The sequence below is a fragment of the Aotus nancymaae genome, unplaced genomic scaffold (genome assembly GCF_030222135.1).
Source record: "Aotus nancymaae isolate 86718 unplaced genomic scaffold, 86718_ANA_hifiasm-v0.15.2.pri h1tg000015l_0, whole genome shotgun sequence".
NCBI lineage: Eukaryota > Metazoa > Chordata > Mammalia > Primates > Aotidae > Aotus > Aotus nancymaae.
Genome location: NW_026988426.1, coordinates 4086385 through 4108313, shown reverse-complemented (window position 1 = coordinate 4108313; position 21929 = coordinate 4086385). Strand labels below are relative to the sequence as shown.

At 48.8% G+C, this 21929-nt stretch overlaps 1 pseudogene; it reads left to right on the top strand.

Annotated features, from left to right (window-relative positions):
• Nucleotides 1-1806: 1806 nt before the first annotated feature.
• Nucleotides 1807-10660, top strand: LOC110569334 (speedy protein E4-like; annotated as a pseudogene).
• Nucleotides 10661-21929: the final 11269 nt, after the last annotated feature.

The following is a 21929-nucleotide window of genomic DNA, read 5'->3' as shown; positions in this document are numbered from 1 at the left end:
AATTACAGGCGCCTGCCACGATGCCCAGCTAATTTTTGTATTTTCAGTAGAGATGGGGTTTCACCATGTTGGCCACGCTGGTCTCGAACTCCTGACCTCAGGTGGTCCTCCTGCCTCGGCCTCCCAAAGTGCTGGGATTACAGGTGTGAGCCACTGCACCTGGCCAGAAATACCCTTTAAAAAGGAGAGGTGAAAAGGTCAATTTCCCTTTTGGCAAATAAGACAAATTTAATTTACTTTTTTTTTCTTTTTAGAAAATCCATACAGTGAGGGCCAGACACTGTGGCTCACATCTGTAGTTTCACCACCTTTGGAGGCTGAGGCGGGCAGATTGCTTGAGCCCAGGAGTTTGAGACCACCCTGGGTAACATGGGAAAACCCGGTCTCTACTACAAATACAAAAATTAGCTGGGCATTGTGGTGTGTGCTTATTGTTCCAGTTAATCTGGAGGCTGAGGCACAAGAATCGCTTGAACATGGGAGGCAGAGGTGCAGTGAACTGAGGTGGTGCCACTGCACTCCAGCCTGGGCAACAGAGAGAGACAAATAAGACAAAGTTAAACTTTGGGAAGAAGGAAGGAAGGGAGGGAGGGAGGAAGAAGGAAAGAAGAGGAAGGGAGAGGAAGGGAAAAACAAAGGAAGGAAATCCATGCAGTCCAAATAGCAATAACCAAGAAGTTGGTGAAAGTAAAATAAATATGTTTCTACATATAATATTGCAGGTCAGGCACAGGGCTCATGCCTGTAATCCCAACACTTTGGAAGGCAGAGGCAAGTGGATCCCCTGACGTCAAGAGGTCGAGACCATCCTGGCCAACATGGTGAAATCCTGTCTCTACTAAAAATACAAAAAAAAATTAGCCAGATGCAGTGGCACACGCCTGTAATCCCAGCTACTCGGGAGGCTGAGGCAGCAGAATGGCTTGAACCTGGGAGGTGGAGGTTGCAGTGAGATAGCACCATTGCACTCCAGCCTTGGAGATGGAGGCTGCAGTGAGCTATGATCTCACCACTACACTCCAGCTTGGGGGACAGGGCAAGTCTCTGTTCCCCAGAAATAAAATAGAATATATTAATATTTTGCCAAAATCCTGCCTCCTACAGGCATCTAGTCTAATGGGACTGGGAGAAATCAGGGCAGATGTCCTAATCCCAATGTCACATTATAATAGGATGTCACTGGCATGCTATGGGCGTGCAGAAGTGGGAAGATGTGGGAAGGCATCACTTCACAGAGGCTGTGGGGTGAATTGATGTCAAGGAATGGGTGATTTCCTTGAGAACCACATGCGAGCAGGACCCCAGACAGAAAACACAGACACAAAGTCGAGTGGTGGGCATTTGGAAGGAGCAGTGAAACCAAGCCAGGAAACACCAGGATGGTGAGCCAGTTTGGCTGCAGAGAGATTGTAGAGAGGGTGGAATTGGCACTGTGAACCTGGCCTCGATTTCAAAAGACATCAGCTAAGGAAGCTGTTCAGGTGGGCAGTGGGGGTTCGGACCTGTGCTGCTTTGGAGAGATGTTCAGGTGGCACTAGGAAGCCCCCTGGCTTGGGAAGAGGATCCAGGAGACCCCAGCATGGAGCATTTGGCAGTGGATTCGAGTGATGTGATGCAGACCTGAATTATTATTTATTTGGAGACTCTGTCTCTAAATGAATAAAGCAAATAAAGCAGATGGGATAATGAGCACAATCTATTTTACTGTAAAAATGCACTCTCAAAGAATACATGAATGACAGATCCATTATGCCATTCTTACAAGCCCAAAAGGATTTTTAAAAGAAAATGACAATGTAAAATACTATGAAGAAACACACCCGAAAGGTATGTCCTCTTAAAGACAGGCAAAAATTAAACCCCATATAATCCAGCAGTACATTTTCCCTGAGGATAAGCATAGATTTGCATGGATACATTTGCAAAGAATGTCTGTGTGTCTGGCAAGTTAGGTAACCTTTCTCTCATGTCATTTTCTCGTCTGTCCTTAGACAGTCATATTCTAGGTCATCGTTATGTGATGACTGCTGTTCACCTCTCCAGACTCAGCACCTGTCACTGTCACCTGGATGGTGTGGGAAACACCTGACCCCGCCCTGGTGCCTCCTGGACCCCGCCCTGGTGCCTCCCTTTCCTCCCTGCCCGGAAGCTCAGCACATTGCTGCAGGGATGCTGGGTGCTGTGGGGCCAGAGTGGAACCGAGTCCAGATCATTCTGCTCACTGCACTGCATCCAAGAAATCTAGAGAAAGAAAAGTGATTTCATTTTGGAGAGCCAGCAAAGCAAGAACATGACAGGTGGATGTCCTACATAGCCATCTTAAAAGGCATGAATCTCAGGCAGGCAGATCACAAGATTAGGAGTTTGAGAGCAGCCTGGCCAACATGGAGAAACCACGTCTCTACTAAAAATACAAAAATTAGCTACGCGTGGTGGCACACGCCTGTAATCCCAGCTACTTAGGAGGCTGAGGCAGGAGAATCGCTTGAACCAAGGATGGGGATGTTGCAGTGAGCAGAGATCATGACACTGCGCCACTGTACTCCAGCCTGGGTAAAAGAGCAAGACTTCGTCTCAAAACAAACCACCAACAAAAACAATGAACAGGCATGAATATAGAGGCCAGGTATGGAGGCCTGTAATCCCAGCATTTTGGGAGGCCAAACTGGAAGGATCATGTGAGCCCATTAGTCTGAGACCAGCCTGGGCAACATGGGGAAACCCTGCCTCTACCAAAAACAAAACAAAACAAAACTTAGCTGGGTATGGTGGCATGCACCTGTGCTCCCAGCTACTCGGGAGGCTTAGGCAGGAGGATCACTTGACTCTGAGAGGCAGAAGTTACAGTGACCTTTGATCACACCACTGTACTCTAGCCTGAGAGACAGAGCCAGAAAAAAATAAAAAATAAACTTAAAAAAAGACGTGAATCTCAAGCTTCCTTTGATATTGGGGAAAGGGGAACAAGAAGAGGGCTGAGGTCAGGAGGCAAATGGTCACCACAGACATCTGGGTGTTGGCGGGAATCTGGGTTTTGGTGGGAGTCCGAGGAGGTTGCCAAACTTTTTTTTCTTTTTTTTTGAGATGGAGTTTTGCTCTTGCTGCCAAAGGCTGGAGTGCAATGGTGGCACAATCTCAGCCCACTGCAACCTCTACTTCCCAGGTTCAAGTGATTCTCCTCCCTCAGCCTCCCGAGTAGCTGGGATTACAGGCTCCCACCACCACACCAAGCTAATTTTTGTATTTTTACTAGAGACACGGTTTCACCATGTTGCCAGGGTGGTCTCGAATTCCTGACCTCAGGTGATCCACCCACCTCAGCCTCCAAGTGCTGGGATTTCAGGCTGGTGCTGCCCAGCGGAAGGCTGCTAAACTTCTTTATCCTTGGTCAGGACACAAAGGTCCTCTACATCTTTAACACAACCTTGTTTTTTTGTTTGTTTTTGAGACAGAGTCTCACTCTGTCACCAGACTGGAGTGCAGTGGTGGCAGGATCTCAGATCACTGCAACCTCTGTCTCCCAGGTTCAAGTGATTCTCCTGCCACAGCCGCCCAAGTAGCTGTGACTACAGGCACAGGCCACTATGCCCAGCTAATTTTTGTATTTTTAGTAGAGACAGGGTTTCTTCATCTTGGCCTGGATGGTCTCGTGATCCACCTGCCTCAGTCTCCCAGAGTGCTGGGATTACAGGCGTGAGCTGGGACAGGGAAGAGAGGGATGCAGAGACCGTGAAGATGCTTTTGGACAATGGTCTGAGGTTCGGACAGTGACAGGAGACACCACTGACCCCAGGAGATCCAGACACTATTGATCCTGGATCTCCAGGACAAGAGATCAGTCTGGCAGTTACATGTGTTTTTCTTCAAACTGCTTGCCAGGTTGGAATGACCGAAGACATCAGAGATTCCGACCTTCCTGATTGGACCGCACTCTGTGGGCACTCGGAAACCCATGTACACAACAGCATCTTCTCAGAGCTGTTCTCCACTCCCGACTTCTCCCCAGCCTTGAGAAGAGTTAACACACTTTTACTGGTCCTAATAGAGTGTGGAAGAAGACTTTGGACAGAACAGGCACAAGGTTCCGTGGGAGGGAACAGAGTTTGGGAGACATCATGGCCAGGTGTTAACTGCAGCCCCAGTTTGAGGAGAGGAGTCCCCAGCCTAGCACCTTGGGGTACTCCCTCCTGGAGGTGATAGATGATGAAGTGCCGGGACCATCAGGTGAGGGGACTGGAGGAAGAAGAGATGGGAGGGGATTGACTAAGAAGAAGGAAGGGGGCCGGGTGAGGTGGCTCACACCTGTAATACCAACATGATGGGAAGATGAGGTGGGTGGATCACCTGAGGTCAGGAGTCAGAGAGAAGCCTGGCCAATATGGTGAAACCTTGTCTCTACTAAAATACAAACATTAGCTGGGTGGCAGTGGTGCATGCCTGTAATCCCAGCTACTTGGGAGGCTGAGGTATGAGAATTGCTTGAGCCTGGGAGGCTGAGGTTGCAGTGAGCCAAGATTGTGCCAATGCACTCCAGTGTGAGTGAAAGACTCAGACCCTGTTTCAAAAAAAAGGAAGGGCCCACAAGTCAGGAAGAAGCTCCTGAGGAGGGTGTGTGGGAAGAAAGGAGGGACTCAGGCCGGGTGCAGTGGCTCACACCTGTAATCCCAGCATGCTGGGAGGCTGAGGCAGGTGGATCACTTAAAAACAGGAGTTTGAGACAGCCTGGTCAACATATTGAAACCCAGTCTCTACAAAAAGTACAAAAATGATCTAGGTGTTATGGCGGGCACCTGTAAGCCCACCTACTTGGGAGGCTGAGGCAGGAGAATCACTGGAACCCAGGAGATGGAGGTTGCAGTGAGCTGAGATGGCACCACTACACTCCAGCTTGGGTGACAAAGCAAGACTCTGTCTTAAAAAAAAAAAAAAAATGAGAGACTCAGAGAGCCAGGGACTAGGGAAGGAAATGAGGAAGCGTTCTGAGGAGAGATGAAAGAATGGGGAGGAGGAGGAGAGGCACATGGGGTTCAGAAAGGAAAAAGCCAACAGTCTGCGGGGCTGGGAAGGATGGAAAGTGCTTTGGGGTTTTGGGTCGGGGTCTAAGGTGATCAATTGCAGAAGCATTACACGGTGGCCTGCTTTCTTTACTCATCTCCTTGGGAAGGTCCCAGTTCACCTTGGTTCCTTTGCCATAAAAGGAAGAGGGAGTGGTCGGACAAATCTGAGGAGGAGCCCAAGGAGGAGCCAGAGAAGGAGCGCACCCCTGAGCCTGAGGAGATCTGGGTGCTGGAGACGCTTCAGGGGCTCAAGATGAAACTGAAGCAACGGCGACTGTCACCTGTGCTCCCTGAGCACCACCAGGCCTTCAACAGGCTGCTTGGTAGGAGGACACCCCAGAGAGCACCTCCAATCCTGTTCTTTTAAAAAAGAGGAAACTTCCCATAACCATACTTTTCCCATGGGAAATACATGCTTCCCCAGTGGGTGAGCGCTCCATGTGGGAGGACTCAGAAGTGATCACTCATGAGGGACTTAGGAGGCCATAGACGATTCAGCTAGACTTGATCAAGGTCTGCGATTGGGGTAAGAAAGCTTGGTTTCAGGCCAGGCGCAGGGCTCATGCCTGAGATCCCAGGAGGTTGAAAGGCTGAGGTAAGAGGACCGCTTGAACTCAGGGCTTTGAGTCTGCCGTGAGCTATGACTGCACCATTGCACTCCAGCCTGGGTGACAGAGCAAAAACCTGTCAAAGAAGGAAAACCAAGTCCAGGCGCAGTAGTTCATGTCTGTCATGCCAGCATTTTGGGAGGCCGAAGCAGGTGGATCTATTGAGGTCAGGAGTTTGACGAGGTCAGGAGTTCAGCCTGACCAACATAGCGAAACCCCGATTCTCCTAAAAATACAAAACTCAGCCTGGTGTGGTGGCACATGCCTGTAATCCCAGCTATCCAGGAGGCTGAGACAGGAGAATGGCTTGAACCCCGGAGGGGGAGGTTGCAGTGAGCCAATATCACACCACTGAACTCCATCCTTAGCAACAGAGTGAGACACCATATGAAATAAACAAATAAAAAAATAAAGAAAAACAAAATAAAAAAACAAAGAAAGTGTTTCCAGTTGTGCCCTCAGAAACGTAATGTCTCTTGCTGACTTTTCTAAACCTAAGTATCTCCATGCCTAGAGAGGGATACCAAGACCATGGTCACACGCTGATGTGACTGTCTCATGAGGAAACGATGGGAATAACTTTATGACTCTGCAGTGGTCCCTGCTTGTCTGTGGCAGGGGCATCTTGGCTTCTTCTCAGCTCTCCATCCGGTAGATTCTCACACCCAGGGCCTCCTTCAGCCTCTTCTCAGGGCAGTCTTAGAGCAGGAGCCTCTCTCCCTTGCCCAGTGAAAGTCATTCTCTCCTCTCCCATCCACCTCACCCGCGGCCACCATCCTGAGACTTTCCCCAGGGAGGCGCAGTTCTCCTGGCTACCCTGTTTCTCCCATGGAAACTCCGTTCCGCTTCTCACACTAACATCTGCTCTCTAATCACAGAGGATTCTGTCATGAAAAGATTCCTGGCCTGGGACAAAGATCTGAGGGCATCCGACAAGGTAAGGTTGTTCTCCATGAAACTGTGTTCCTGTTCCAACACACAGCCTGGGGGAGGGCACACCTTCCACACCCACAGTTCCCCTCCCCTCCCTGTCCACCAGCTCCCACCTGATGCTCCACAGTCTTATTTTATTCTGAGATAGAGTTTTGCTCTGTTGCCCAGGCTGGAGGGCAGTGTCCTGATCTTGGCTCAATGCAGCCTCCACCTCCAGGGTTCAAGCCATTCTCCTGTCTCAGCCTCTCAAGTAGCTGGGATTGCAGGCATGCACCACCATGCTTGGCTAATTTTTGTGTTTGTTGTAGAGGCAGGGTTTTGCCATGTTGGCCACACTGGTCTTGAACACCTGACCGCAGGTGATCCACCAGCCTTGGCCTCCCAAAGTGCTGTTACTACAGTATGAGCCACTGTGCCCAGTCAGCTCCCACGGTCTTGAGTCTTGGCACCAACCCAGGATTTTTGTCTGTGTTTTCTGTTTTTTGGGTTTTTTTTTGAGACAGAGTCTAGCTCTGCTCCCTAGGATAAAGTACAGTGGCCTCTAATTCCTGGGTTCAAGCAATTCTCCTGCCTCAGCCTCCTGAGTAGCTAGAACTACAGGCACACACCACCGTGCTTGACTAATTTTTGTAATTTTTAGACAAAGAGGGTCTCGCTATGTTGCCCAGGTTGTTCTCGAATTTGGGCTCACGTGATCCTCCTGTCTCCGCCTCTCGCAGTACTGGGGTCGCAGGCTTGAGCCGCCACTCCCAGCTATTCTTGGTCTTTTTATGACTTGTCAGCATCTCCCTCGGGACTCTGCTGGTTTCTTGCAGAGTGAGTGAGTGGCCCCTGCCTCTCCTAGGTGTCCTTAGGGATCTGAGCCCTGGGCCACAGTCTGGCCGCAGCCCTGAAGCTCCCGACCCTGCTGCTCTCAGCTCTTCGGGACAGTTCTCTGCCTGGCACACACAAGACCCTCCTGACGCCAGCCAACCTAGACACACTCCCAGCAAAGGTCCCATCGGAGCTCAGCATCCTGGGAGCATCACTGACATCCCTTTCTCCAGCTTCTCAGATTTGCATCCGACCTTCTAATACCCCTCCACCTCACTATTTCCCAATGTGCACAGTCACCCCAATGCTGAGGTCCCTTCTCTGATGGGCAACCCCTCCCCTGCCCCCATTCCCCCATCCACATGATCTTCCTCTTCCAAGATGTGACCTCTCCCTCTCTGTGTTCCTTTCTCTCCATCAGTACCTGCTGGCCATGGTCATAGCGTATTTTGGCCGCGCCGGCCTCCTCTCCTGGCAGTACCAACGCATTCATTTCTTCCTGGCTCTATGAGTGCTTTGCTTCCTCCTATGGTCAATATCCAACACCCTGGGACAGCAGGGCAAGTCGGATTCCAACCTCTCATTTATTCTTTCACCCATTTGTCCTCTTTACTCTGTGTATAAACAAGATAGGATTATACAATGACGTTCTTAGATGTTCCTTCTAAAAATAAACTCAGGCCAGGTGTGGTAGCTCATGCTTGTAATTCCAGCACTTTGAGAGGCCAAGGCAGGCAGATCACCTGTAGTCAGGAGTGCGAGACCAGCCTGGCCAAAATGGTGAAACCTCGCTTATACTAAAAATACAAAAATTTGCCAAGTGTGGTGGCATGTGCCTGTAATCACAGCTACTCAGGAGGCTGAGGCAGGAGAATTGCTTGAACCTGGAAGGCAAAGGTTGCAATGAACCAAGATTATGCCATTGCACTCCAGCCTGGGTGACAGAGCAAGACTATGTCTCAAAAAAAAAAAAAAAAAAAAAAATTAGCCGGGCCTGGTGGTGTGAACCTGTAATCCCAGCTACTTAGGAGGCTGAGGCAAGAGAACCGCTTGAACCAAGGAGGCAGAGGTTGCAGTATGCTATGATTAATTAAGCCACTGAACTCCAGCCTCAGTGAAAAAGCAAGATGTTTTCTCAAAACAAAACCAAACTCAAATGCCAGTTTAAAAATAAAAGAATAAAACCAAAGGAACCATCCACCCTTCCTAAGGGGAGAGGAAAAGGAGCAGACACGATGCCTCCCCCAGCAACAGCCACTTCTGGTTCTTCTGTCTCTCCTTCCCACATCAACCCCAAATGCAATGGTTCATCGTCCTCCTCCGGGTTCCCATGACAGAGGCCACAGTTCAGGCCCCTTCACTTCACTCGAATCCACTGCCAAATGCTCCCTGCTGGGGCCTCCTGGAGCCTCTCCCCAAGCCAGGGGGCTTCCTAGTGCCACCTGAACATCTCTCCAAAGCACAGGTACCACCCCTTACTGCCCACTTGAACAGCTTGCTTAGCTGATGTCTTCTGAAATCGAGGCCAGGTCCACAGTGCCAATTCCACCCTCTCTACAATCTCTCTGCAGTCAAACCGGCTCGCCATCCTGGTGTTTCCTGGCTTGGTTTCACCGTTCCTTCCAAATGCCCACCACTCGACTTTGCGTCTGTGTTTTCTGTCTGGGGTCCTGCATATGTGTGGTTCTGAAGGGAATCACCCATTCCTTGACGCCAGTTCACCCCACAGTCTCTGTGATGCCTTCCCTCATCTTCCTACCTCTGCATGCCCATAGCACGCCAGTGACATCCTATTATAATGTGACATTGGGATGAGGTTATTTGCCCTGATTTCTCCCAGTCCCATTAGACTAGATGCCTACAGAAGGCAGGATCTTGGAAAAATATCAATGTATTCTATTTCTTTTTTTTTTTTTGTGACAAAGACTCACTCTGTCCCCCAAGCTGGAGTGCAGTGGTGAGATCATAGTTCACTACAGCCTCCATCTCTTGGGCTCAAGTCATCCTTCCACCTCAGCCTCCTGATTAGCTTAGACTATAGGGCTGTGCCATCACACCTGGACAATTACTTACATATTTATTAAATTTTATTTATATTTTAAATTTTTTTTTTTGAGATGGAGCCTCGCTCTGTCAACCAGGCTGGAGTGCAATGGCACCAACTCAGCTTACTGCAACATCTGCCTCCCGGGTTCAAGCGATTCTCTTGCCTAAGCTTTCTGAGTAGCTGGGGCTATAGGCCCATGCCACCAGGCCTGGCTAATGTTTTGTATTTTTAGTAGAGACGGTGTTTCACTGTGTTAACCAGAATGGTCTCAATCGCTGACCTGGTGATCCACCCACCTCAGCCTCACAAATTCCTCGGATTACTGGCATGAGCCACCACGCCCATCCTATTTATTTATTTATTTTGAGACAGAGTCTCACTCCCAGGCTAGAATGCAGCGGACCTATCTCGGCTCACTACAACCTCAGCCTCCTCGGTTCATGTAATTCTTGTGCCTCGGCCTCTGGAATAGCTAGGACTAAGGTGTGTGCCACCACACCAGGGGATTTTCATATTTTTAGTAGAGGTGGGGTTTCACCATGTTGAACAGGTTGGTCTCAAACTCCTGGCCTCAAGTCACCCACTCACTTCAGCCTCCCAGAGTGCTGGGATTCCAGGCCTAAGCCACCACTCTCAGCCACCAGTTGGCTTTTGGTCTCCATCCTGAAGGTGTGAGGGGCGCCCTTCAGCTGGCCTCTGTCCAGCAGGGCCCTCCTGAGGAAGGCATGGCTCTCTGCAGGGTGGGTGCCAGTCCTGAGCTGAGGACGGTCCCCTGCCCTCCTCTCTGGGAAGGTGACCTCAGCCGGAAATCTCTCCTGGTGGTGCCCCGAGCAGCAGCCTGATTTCTGCCCCCAGCTACGTGGCCAATGACATGGAGGAGGACAACCAGAGCCCCAAACAAGCCATCTTCTACTTCCTGTATGGGAAGAACCGCTCCCAGCGACCCTTGTTCCAGAAGCTTCGGTTCCAGTTCTGTTCCATGCGCTGCAGGGCTTGGGTTTCCCTGGAGGAGCTGGAGGAGGTGGGTGGGGTGGGGGGAGGTGGAGGAGGTGGGGAGGAATCAGGTGACTGGAGGCTGGATGAGGGGATACAGGGGTATCCTGGGGAGTCCCTGTCTTCTCAAGGGGTGTTTGTTTTTGCAGATCCAGGCTTATGACCCAGAGCACTGGGTGTGGGCACGAAATCATGCCCTCTTTTCCTAGAGATCCAGGGACCGTGGAGGCCTGAGGTCATTGGCCTGAGGGAAGGTATGTCTGTGTCCTCAGGAGTCAAGGCAGAATATTGTGTCTATTTAGGAAATCCAAGGAACCCAATTGCTTGATCCGGCTTCAAGCCTGGGCACCTTGGCCAGATCCACTCTCCACAAAAATTCACAAATTAGCTGGGCGATGTAGGAGGCCTCTCTATTCCCAACTACTCGGGAGGCTGAGGAGGGAGGATCACTGGAGCCTGGGACACTGGGGCTGTAGGGAGTCCTGATCCTGCCACTGTACTCCAGTCTGGTCATCACAGTGAGATCCTGTCTCAAAATTCATCAGAAATACTGAGGTCGGGGAGGTTCATTAGGATTGACACACTTGGATTACCTATTTGGGTCAAGGATTCAGTGAAGATTTGGTTTACATCTTGTGCATCTAACCACGTTGAGGACTCAGCATGAGACTTAAACATTAGGAAGTAGGATTATGGATTAGGCTCCGGGACTCGTGGTTCATGATGTTGTCACATTAGAAACGTATCTAGCATGGTTATCAGTTTAGATCTTAAGTGACACGAAAGGCCCCACATGTGATGAAGTGTAAAGCCACACTGTCTGAGGGTGCTCTACTCCCTCGGCAGACCCACACAAAGTCCTGGCGAGGAAGCAGATCACTGGGGATGGCCTTTGGTATATTAAGTGAGTTTTGGAGTCAGGGTCACCAAAGTGTCCCTATCACAATTGAACACCATGGTTCAGAAGCAGGCTAGAGAATGAAGGGCAGGAGATGAAACTGGATTGATTAATTGCTCTGAATTCTAGTTAGAATAGATGTGGGATGTGAATGACCTTCCTAGAGAACCTCCCTTGAAGCCTGACATCCTCTCTCTCACTTCCAGAACACCGGGCCCAGGGGAGATGCAGATATTCAGCATGAAGTTTATTCCAATGCTAATGGCAGACAGACACCAGGAAGGAGGAGAGGAGCCATTTGTGCAGATCATCTAGAAGAACCTGGACTGTCCTAGAAAGAGCTCAATAGAGTGATCACGCAGTCCTCCTAGGGGTGGAGGGACGGGGAGACGGTACTTCTAGAAATCCGTGGAGGACAGTGAGAAACCAGCGGTGTTTCTGATTCCACCCCTTCCTGTGGCACCACCTCCCTTTTTATATTGCTGAATTCCAGCCTCTCCAGGAGCATTTGAGGGCACAGTACAGGCACTCAGACTGGCACAGAATTATTTGTAACATATGAGTGCCATTGGACTTTAACAGGTAGTTTCATGTATACTATGCATTTTTGTGGTTTGTTTCAGAAGTGTTGGCCATTGAATTATTCCTACATTTATTTCAAATAGTTTGGAAATTGTTTTACTTTTGAAAACTTGCTGTTCCTGTAGTGTTTTTGATGAGAATTATAGCTGTTACATATACAAATATAATTTTCTTAGGATAAACGAATATAAAATTCTGTTTATCCTAAGTCTTTTATTAAATTGTTCTATCTATTATGATATGTGCTCCTGAAGTGAGTACTCTTTATCTATGATACTTACATGATAATCTATTATATTTATAGCTATGTGGTAGTTCCCATAAATCTTCTAATAGAAATTTTTATTTCCTGTTTGGTGTTTGTTACCGAATTGTGAGAATTCAGTTGTGATTTTTAACATGTCTTAGATATATAGTAATATGTTTAATATATACTATACATTTTATTGGTTTATTTTGAAAAAGATGGGCAAAGAATTATTACTACACTTATTTAAAGAGTTTGGAAATACTGTTTTTGAATTTCTATAAAGTTGTGTGATGGGTGTTATAGCCATTATGTATATATAAATATAATTTTGTTTTCCTTTTTAAGAGAGGATTCTTTCTATCCTAAATATTTTATCTGTCAACCTTTGTATGTTATTACACGTGCTCCTGAAGGGAGCCCTCTTTTTAATCTATGATACTTACTTAATATATCTATTATCTGTACAGCTAAGTGGTAGTTCCCCTAAATTCTTGTAAAAATAAATTTGGATTTGATGTTTAGTGTATGATTTGAAATGTGAGAATTCAGATGTAATTTTTTACCTTCTATTGACTTGCTTGTAAGTTACTCTGAAGACGATGTGTGTTTTGAAGGAGGCCATGAGCCGTGTGTTTTCAAGGGAACAGTGCAGTGCATCTCTTGGGAAATGTAATAAACATGAAGTTTTCTCATCTTCACAGCGAGTGCGATCAGATTGCTCCAGATTGCTTATTTGCTGTCAAGTGACATTTTTCCTTAATGAGGTTTTGGTTATTTGAACATATTTATTGCCTCTGGAAGATAATTCTGTATTTTTTTTTTTTAACATAGCAACAACGTAAGTCTGGAAACAGTGCTCACACCTGTAATCCAGCACTTCTGGAGGTTATGGAGGGAGGATCACTTGAGGCCAGGGGTTTAAGACCAGCCTGGGCAACACAGCATCTACATCTATTTTTTTCTTAATATTTTTTTAAAAATTAGAAGAGAAGGCTAATCCCAAGTTAGAGTTTTGTTTTGTTTTGGTTTGTAGAGACAGAGTCTCACTCTCTTGCCCAGGGTGGAGCACAGTGGTGCAATCTCAGCTTACTGCAACCTCTGCCTCCTGGGTTCAAGCAATTACCCTGCCTCAGGCTCCCATGTAGCTGGGACTATCAGTGCCCACCTGTATGCCCGACTAATTTTTGTAAATATCGCAGACAGGGTTTCACCATGTTGGCCAGGTTGGTCTGGAACTTTAGACCTTAAGTGATCCGTCTACCTCGACCTCCCAGAGTGCTGGGATTAGAGGCATGAGCCACCACACCCGGCTGACTTCCAGAGCTTTAATAACAGAGATGTGGTTGAAGAAGAAAAGGAAGCCATGGTCTGTAGATGGCAGGAGCTTCATGAAAAGAGGCCAGTGAAGGGCAGGACGTGAAGTTCTCCACCTACAGGAAACCAGCCCAGAGCCTCACACAGGGACTTCAGCACAGAGGGCTGGGAAAATCTGCATGAACCCGAGCCCTGAACCTAAGACAGGACAAGGCCTTCACTGTTTGTGCAGACTCACAAGATGCAATCTCTGTGGTCCATGCCCACGGGGCGATCTGGAATAAAGGGGACCTCACGCCTGTAATCTCAGCACTTTGGGAGTCTGAGCAGGGCTGATCACCTGAGGTTGGGAGTTTGAGACCAGCCTGACCATCGTGGAGAAACCCAATCTCTACTAAAAATACAAAATAAGCCGGGCGTGGTGGCACATGCCTGTCAACCCAGCTACTTGGGAGGCTTAGGCAGGAGAATCCCTAGAATCCGGGAGGCGGAGGTTGCCGTGAACCACGATTGTGCCATTGGACTCCAGCCTGGGCAACAAAAGCAAAATTCTGCCTAAAGGGAGGCTTCTAAATGCAAATAACATGGAATCGAATGTGCAACAGAAATACTGGCACTGATTTGGGCCGCGGAAAGGCCTAAACAGTTTACTGTAGTCCATTGCCAAGGTCATCAGCGGGGTGACTCTGAAATAGTAAATTTCAGAAGCCATGGCCAAGATAGCTGCATGGGTGGGGAAGTTCTCCAAATGTCTCTGCTTCCTTCAGTAGCTCTTTATAAAATAAGCCGAGGTACTCCAATGAGGAATTTTTTTCTTTCTTTTTTTTCTTTTTTGAGACAAAGTTTCACTCTTGTTCCCCAGGCTGGAGTGGGATGGGGTAATCTCAGCTCACTGTAATGGCTACCTCCCAGGTTCAAGTGATTCTCCTGCCTCGAACTCTCAAGTAGCTGGGATTACAGGCGCCTGCCATTACACCCGGATAATTTTTTGGATTTTTAGTAAAGATGGGTGTTACCATGTTGGCCAGGCTGGTCTTGAACTCATGACCTCAAGTGATCCACCCACCTGAGTCTCCCAAAGTGCTGGGATTATAGGTGTGAGCCACTGCACCTGCCCCTGCCTGGGGGATTTTAAAAGCCACTGGAGATAGATATCATCTGAGTTCCATAAGGTGGCCCCTAAATAGAAGAGGCAGGATACGAGTGCCTGCAAATGTGAACCGGGTTATTGTAAAAGACGTCCATGACTCCTTACGCTATGGGAAGGAGGTGGGACACGGCTTGCTCACTGGCATTATGAGGACCCCATGATGAAAGGAAATAATATAATAGATAAAGTGGCTGACCACACTGTGTCTATCATCAGAATCTCCAACCAGACCTCCCATACCTTTTTTTTTTTGAGACAAGCTCTCTTTCTCTCTCTCTGTCTCTGTCTCTGTCTGTCTCTCTCTCTCTCTCTCTGTCTGTCTCTCTCCCAGGCTGGAATGCAGTGGTGCCATCTCGGCTCAATGCAAATTCCACTTCCTGGGCTCAAGTGATTGTCCTGTCTTAGCCTCCTGAATAGCTGGGATTACAGGCACACGCCACCACACCCATCTAATTTTTGTACTTTAATAGAGACGAGGTTTTACCATGTTGGCCAGGCTGGTATTGAACTCCTGACCTCAAATGATCCACCCATCCTGGCCTCTCAAAGTGCTGGCATTAAAGGCATGAGCCACTGTCTCCAGCCCCTCCCATACCTCTTTTGGCCAAGGCAGTACAATTCAGAAGAACCATGCCAGGGAATACTGGCAAATGGGCGTCAATGTGATGCCTGTGGCTCCTGGAGGATTTCCATACCTCCTGGTGCTTACTGATACCATCACCAGTTACACAGAAGCTTTTCCAGGCCAGACTGAAAAAGCAGTAGGTCACTGATCAACCTTACTCTTTACTAGCAGAACACTGAGGGGTATGTGCGGTCACCAATACTTCCCATTGCAGTTGGAGAAACACCTCCCGGGAAATAGAAGTTCATAAAAAGGAAATATTCAAACAAGCAGAATGGCTGCATTCCTTCAACCAGAAGCCTCCGTTCCTCTTTTTTCACACTGCAATAAAGAACTACCTGAAACTGGGTAATTTATGAAGAAAAGAGATTTGATTGACTCACAGTTCTGGGGGCTGTACAGGAAGCGTGGCTGGGGAACCCTCAGGAAAGGGACAATCATGGCAGAAGGCAAAGGGAAAGCAGGCACATCTTGCCATGGTGGAGCAGGAGAGAGAGTGAAGGGGGAGGGGCCACACACTTGTAAACAATCAGAGCCCATGAGCGCTCACTCACCATCACAAGAACAGCAAGGGGGAAGTCGGCCCCCATGAGCCCAGCACCTCCCACCAGGTTCCTCCTTCAATACTGGAAATGACAATTTCACATGAGATTGGGTGGGGACACAGAGACACACCATATCAAGGGTAGTTCATCCGCTGAGATTGATTGATTTATTTAGAGACGGAGGCTGGCTCTGTTGCCCAGGCTGGAGTGCAGTGGTGCAATCTCAGCTCTCTGCAACCTCTGCCTCCCGGGTTCAAGCAATTGTCCTGCCTTAGCCTCCTGCGTAGCTGGGACTACAGCACACGCCACCACCACCACCACCACCACCAAGCCTGGCTAATTTCTGTACTTTTAGTAGAAACGGGGCTTCATCATGTTGACCAGTGTGGTCTCAAACTCCTGAGCTCAGGTGAGCTGCCTGCCTTGGCCTCCCAAAGTGCTGGATTACAGGCATGAGCCACCACATCCAGCCAACCACTGAGATCACCTGGTTTCTTCCTCTGCTGGGGCCCCTCGTGGCCACTGTTCTCCTGTTACTTTACTTTACTTTTCTTTCTTTCTTTCTTTTTTTGAAACAGTGATTTGCTCTTGTTGCCCAGTCTGGAGTGCAATGGCGCGATCTCAGCTCACTGCGACCTCCACCTTCCGGGCTCAAGCCATTCCTCCTGCCTCAACCTCCTGAGTAACCGGGATTACAGACATGTGCCACTATGCCCGGCTAATTTTAAATTTTTAGTAGAGACAGGGTTTCTCCATGTTGGTCAGGCTGGTCTCAAACTCCCGACCTCAGGTGATCCGCCTGCCTCGGCCTCCCAAAGTGCCGGGATTACAGGCGTGAGCCACTGCGCCCAGCCTCTTCTTTTACTTTTCAGTCCTATATATTAAACTGATGGTAAGCTGTTTTTACTCCAGGCGCCAACATTTCCACCTTCAATTTGTATTGCAACAACAATACCAGCCCTTCTAGCAACTCCGGGGGACCCTAAAACTCACCTGGACTCAGCAGCCCAAGAGTTTCATTCCTCTAATTTTAGGGGACTCAGTGCCCCTGGTCAGCATGAAGTAGATACAGAAACATAACCTCCATCCCTCTTCCCTCATGAATGAGGAGTGGAATGTGTTGGCAGGGGGTTGGAGGAACAGTTTGTAAATGTGTAACTGTATCAGACCAAATATAGTTCAACTGGTGGTTTTTTTTTTTTTTTTTTTTTGATGGAGTTTCACTCTTGTCGCCCAGACTGGAGTGCAATGGCAAGATCTTAGCTCACTGCAATCTCCCGGTACCCTGAGCATGCCCAGATTAACCAACCGTGCAACCATGGAGTGAAACCTAAAGGTAATCGACACAACGCAACCTCCGCCTCCCGGGTTCAAGTGATTCTCCTGCCTCAGTCTCCGGAGTAGCTGGAATTACAGGCATGCGCCACCACGCGTGGGTAATTTTTGTATTTTTAGTAGAGACGGGGTTTCACCGTTTTTGGCAAAACCCCGTCTCTCCTTACCTCAGGTTCTTGTACCCTGGTCCTCAGGTGAACCACCAGCCTCAGCCTCCCACAGTGCTGGGATTACAGGCCTGAGGCACCGCTCCAGGCCTCAGTTCAACTTTTATGTAATAAAGTTGTCAGTTGCTTTTCAATTGCCATAGACTCCCAGGTTAAAGGTCACATACCCTGAGAATGCCCAGATTAACCAAGCGTGCAACCGTGGACTGGAGCCTAAGAGCTCGGACTGAGGAGACGCGACGGGATCCATTTAAGAAGCCTAAGAAGCGGACACGCCACAGCAGGAGCCAGGAACCAATCAGATTGAGTTTTGGTATCACCCCATGGCAGGATCCAGTCAGATCACACCTCCCAGCATTCCTTCATTGCAAGATCCAATCAAATCCTAAACTTATAAAACCTGACACAGCCCCCAGCTGGGAAAGGGAGATTTAAGGATTTCCTTCTGTGTTCTTGCCAGTTGAGGTACACAAAAGCTTCACATCTCTTTCCCTCCCCCCCAAACGGAGTTTTGCTCTTGTTGCCCAGGCTGGAGTGCAATGGCGCTCTGCCTCCCGGGTTCAAGCAATTCTCCTGCCTCAGCCTCCCGAGTAGCTGGGATTACAGGCACGCGCCACCATGCCCAGCTAATTTTTTGTATTTTTAGTAGAGACGGGGTTTCACCATGTTGACCGGGTTTTCTCGATCTCTTGACCTCGTGATCCACCCGCCTCGGCCTCCCAAAGTGCTGGGATTACAGGCGTGAGCCACTGCGCCCGGCCTTCTTTTTTTTTGTAAAACGCAGTTTCACCATGTTGGTCAGGCTGGTCTTGAACTCCCGACCTCAGGTGATCCGCCCGCCTTGGCCTCCAAAGTGTTTGGATTACAGGCATGAGCCACCACGCCCGGCCTCTTCTTTTTTTTTTTTTTAATTTTTGTTTGGGTTTTGTTTTGCAGCTTTTTAAATGTTGCCAACCAATATTCTTTTATAAAATAAATCAATTTGTTAGTTACCCAATGAGTCAAGTTGTGTTCCTCAGTTAACTGAGTATTTCAATCTGGGGGAACTGGTTTGTTATCAGGTGCAGACCACAGTTCTCTTTTATCTCATCAGCAGCCTCGGGCTTTACAGTTTTGCTTTTCCGCCTCTGGTGCCCCATGTTTGGTAATTATTTGTGGTTCATCCTTTGAAGTTTCCTTGAGTGGGGCTGCAAGAGAGATTTCATTAAATGGATTTGATTCATGGCAGCCTTCACTGCAGTATTATCAGCAAGGTTTCTCCCTCCGGCTTCTACGGCGTCTAACCTTGAACGTCTGGGAATTTTGATAAAAGTCAAGGCCTGGTCACCGGATGACCTCCAGTAAATCCTACATACAGAATCCATGTTTCTTTTGATCTCCAGTGGAAGTGAGGAAACGTTTTTTTTCTTTTCCTTTCCTTTCCTTTTTTGAGACAGAGTCTTGCTCTGTCACCCAGACTGGAATGCAATGGCACGAACCTGGCTCACTGCAACCTCTGCCTCCTGGGTGCAAGCGATTCTCCTGCCTCAGCCTCTTGAGTAGCTGGGATTACAGGTGCCCGCCACCACACCCAACTAATTTAGTATATCTAGCAGAGATGGGGTTTCTCCATGTTGGTCAGGGGCTGGTCTCTAACTCCTGACCTCACGTGATCCGCCTACCTCGGCCTCCCAAAGTGCTGGGATTACAGGTGTGAGTCACCGTGCCTGGCTTTGTTTCTTTTCTTTTTTGAGAAAAGGTCTTGCTCTGTCACATAGGCTGGGGTGTAGTGGTGAGATCACAGCTCACTGTAGCCTCGACCTCCTCTTGGGCTCAAGAGATCCTCCAGCCTCAGCCTCCCAAGTAGCTGGGACTACAGGTGAGCGCCTGTAATCCCAGCACTTTGGGAGGCCAAGGCGGGTGGATCACGAGGTCAGGAGTTTGAGACCATCCTGGCCAACATGTCGAAACCCTGTCTCTACCAAAAACACAAAAATTAGGCCTGGCGTGTGGCTCACGCCTGTAATCCTAGCACTTTGGGAGGCCGAGGTGGGTGGATCACCTGAGGTCAGGAGTTCAAGACCAGCCTGGCCATCATGGTGAAACCCCATCTTTGAAGAAAAAAAAAACACACACAGAAATTAGCTGGGGGTGGTGGTGCATATCTGTAACCCCACCTACTAGGAAGACTGAGGCAGGGGAATCTCTTGAACCCAGGAATGAACTAAGATCGCGCCACTGCACTCCAGCCTGGGTGACAGAACAAGACTCTGTCTCAAAAAAGAACAAGAAGTCAGTCGTTAGGGAGCTGGTGGATTTATAATGTGTAGTGACCACATCAATGAGACACTGGTGCTGGGAGGCACCTCAGAGGTCATCCCACCCAACCTCTTCACTGACTCACAGCTCAGAGAGGGCAAGAGACTTACCCAAGGGCACACAGCAAGTCGAGGGCACCAGCAAGGTCAGCACTTAGGCCTCCTGCACCAAGGCCCAGGTAGTTTTCAGTTTGGAAACTGGAAATGAAGATGAAGCGTTGGAAAATCCTGACAAGGCAGGGTAGGGGTGGCCCAGCTGTTTCCATATGGAAACAAAATTCTTTTGTTTTCCTGGCTACTCCAGTGGGATCAGGACCGAGGCAGATGTTTCTCTTCAATTGCCAGGATGTCTTGGAAATTAAACCCTCCTTGCAGGGAGGAAGGCACCCAGTGCTCTGGATTTTCAATTTAATGGGCTATCCGGGTCTTCTGAGTAGCCAGGGGAGGAAGAGGAGTGCCCTGGAGAGGAAGCCAGAGATTTCCTGGAGGCGCCAGGGATGGAAGGAGTGGCCTGGAGAGGCAGTGAGGGGAAAGCAGCAGACACCCCTCATTTCCTCCTCTTCCTTCCAACAGAAACCTGATTTGGGGTTTTAGTGGAGATGTCTGCCAGCACAGTGTAGACGTCAATTGGTCTAATGCAGGCACCAGGTCCCCAGCTCCTTGCAGGGAGAGGCGTGATTTTAGGACAAGGCATGGCTTAAAAAAAAAAAAAAAAAATTGGCTGGGTGTGGTGGCTCATGTCTGTAATCTCAGTGCTTTGGGAGGCCGAGGTGGGAGGATCACTTGAGTCCAGGAGTACAAGACCAGCCTGGGCAACATATGGAGACCCCTTTTCTACGAAAAAAAAAAAAAAAAAATGTAAAATATACATAGCAAGGCCCTGTGCAGTGGCTCACGCCTGTAATCCCAGCACTTTGGGAGGCTGAGGTGGGAGGATCAGTTGAGGTCAGGAGTTCAAGACCAGCCTGGCCAAGATGGTGAAACCCCATCTCTATTAAAAATACAAAAATTAGCTGGGCACGGTGGCAGGTGACTGTAAGCCCAGTTACTTGGGAGGCTGAGGCAGGAGTATTGCTTGAACCTGGGCGGCAGAGTTTGCAGTGAGCTGAGATTGCACCACTGCACTGCAGCCTGGGCGACACAGTGAGTGAGACTCTGTCTCAAAACCAAAACAAACAAACAAAAACAGCCAAAAAACCATCATACTGTGAGAACGTTCATAATTTCTCAAAAGCCTGTTTTAGATAGTGCTGAGGAGATGTGATCTCTGGAGCCCTGGCAGCCCTTGTGACTCTGAGGGCCTCAGGCTGAAGGTGAAACTCACCTGACAGGGATTGCAGAGTGAGAAGCGGGGGAAGTTGCAAGGTCCCTTCCCAGCTCTGCTACCGTGAACCAACCCTGGAAACTCCCCTCTTTGGGGTTTCTTGTTTCTTGCTATAATTGAAGACCTTGCTGGTTAGCCAGTTGAGTCAGTTTTCTCTTTCTTGCATTTGAAACTATCATGACTGCCAGAGGGAGTTCCCAAAGGGGTCGGGAATACCCCAGGGAAATAGGGGTGAGGTGAGACCCCACTGCCCTGGACAGTGCCTTTGTGTGAATCAGAAAAAGTGGGCCAAGTGTGGTGGCTCGTACTTGAAATCCCAGCACTTTGAGAGGGTGATGTGGGGGGATCGCTTGAGGTTAGGAGTTCAAGACCAGCTTGGGCAACGTGGTGAGACCTTTATCTTTTCTTTCTTTCTTTCTTTTTTTTTTTTGCAACTGTCTTGATTGAGTTATAGAGAGCTTTATCTTTAAAAAAAAAATACAAAAAATTAGCTGGGCATGGTGTTGCTGTTCCTTGATTCCCAGCTACTTAGGAGGCTGAGGTGGAAGGGTCACTTGAGTCTAGGAGGCAGAGGTTGCAGCCACCCAAGACTGTGCCACTGAACTCCAGCCTGGGTGACAGAGCAAGACCCCATCAAAAAAAGAAAGATGCCAGGTGAGGTGGCTCTCGCCCAGCTAATTTTTGTATTTTTAATAGAGATGGGGTTTCGCCATGTCGGCCAGGCTGGTTTTGAGCTCCTGACCTCAGGTGATTCACCCACCTCAGCCTCCCAAAGTGTTGGGATTACAGGTATGAGCCACTGCGCCTGGCCACTCCAACTTTTTTTTTTTTAAGAAACAGCTTTTTGCTATGTTGCCCAGGCTGGAGTGCAGTGGCTATTCACAGGCGTGATCCCACAACTGATCAGCACGGGAGTTTTGACCTGCTCCATTTCCAACCTGGGCCAGTTCACCCCTCCTTAGGCAACCTGGTGGTCCCCTGATCCCCGGGA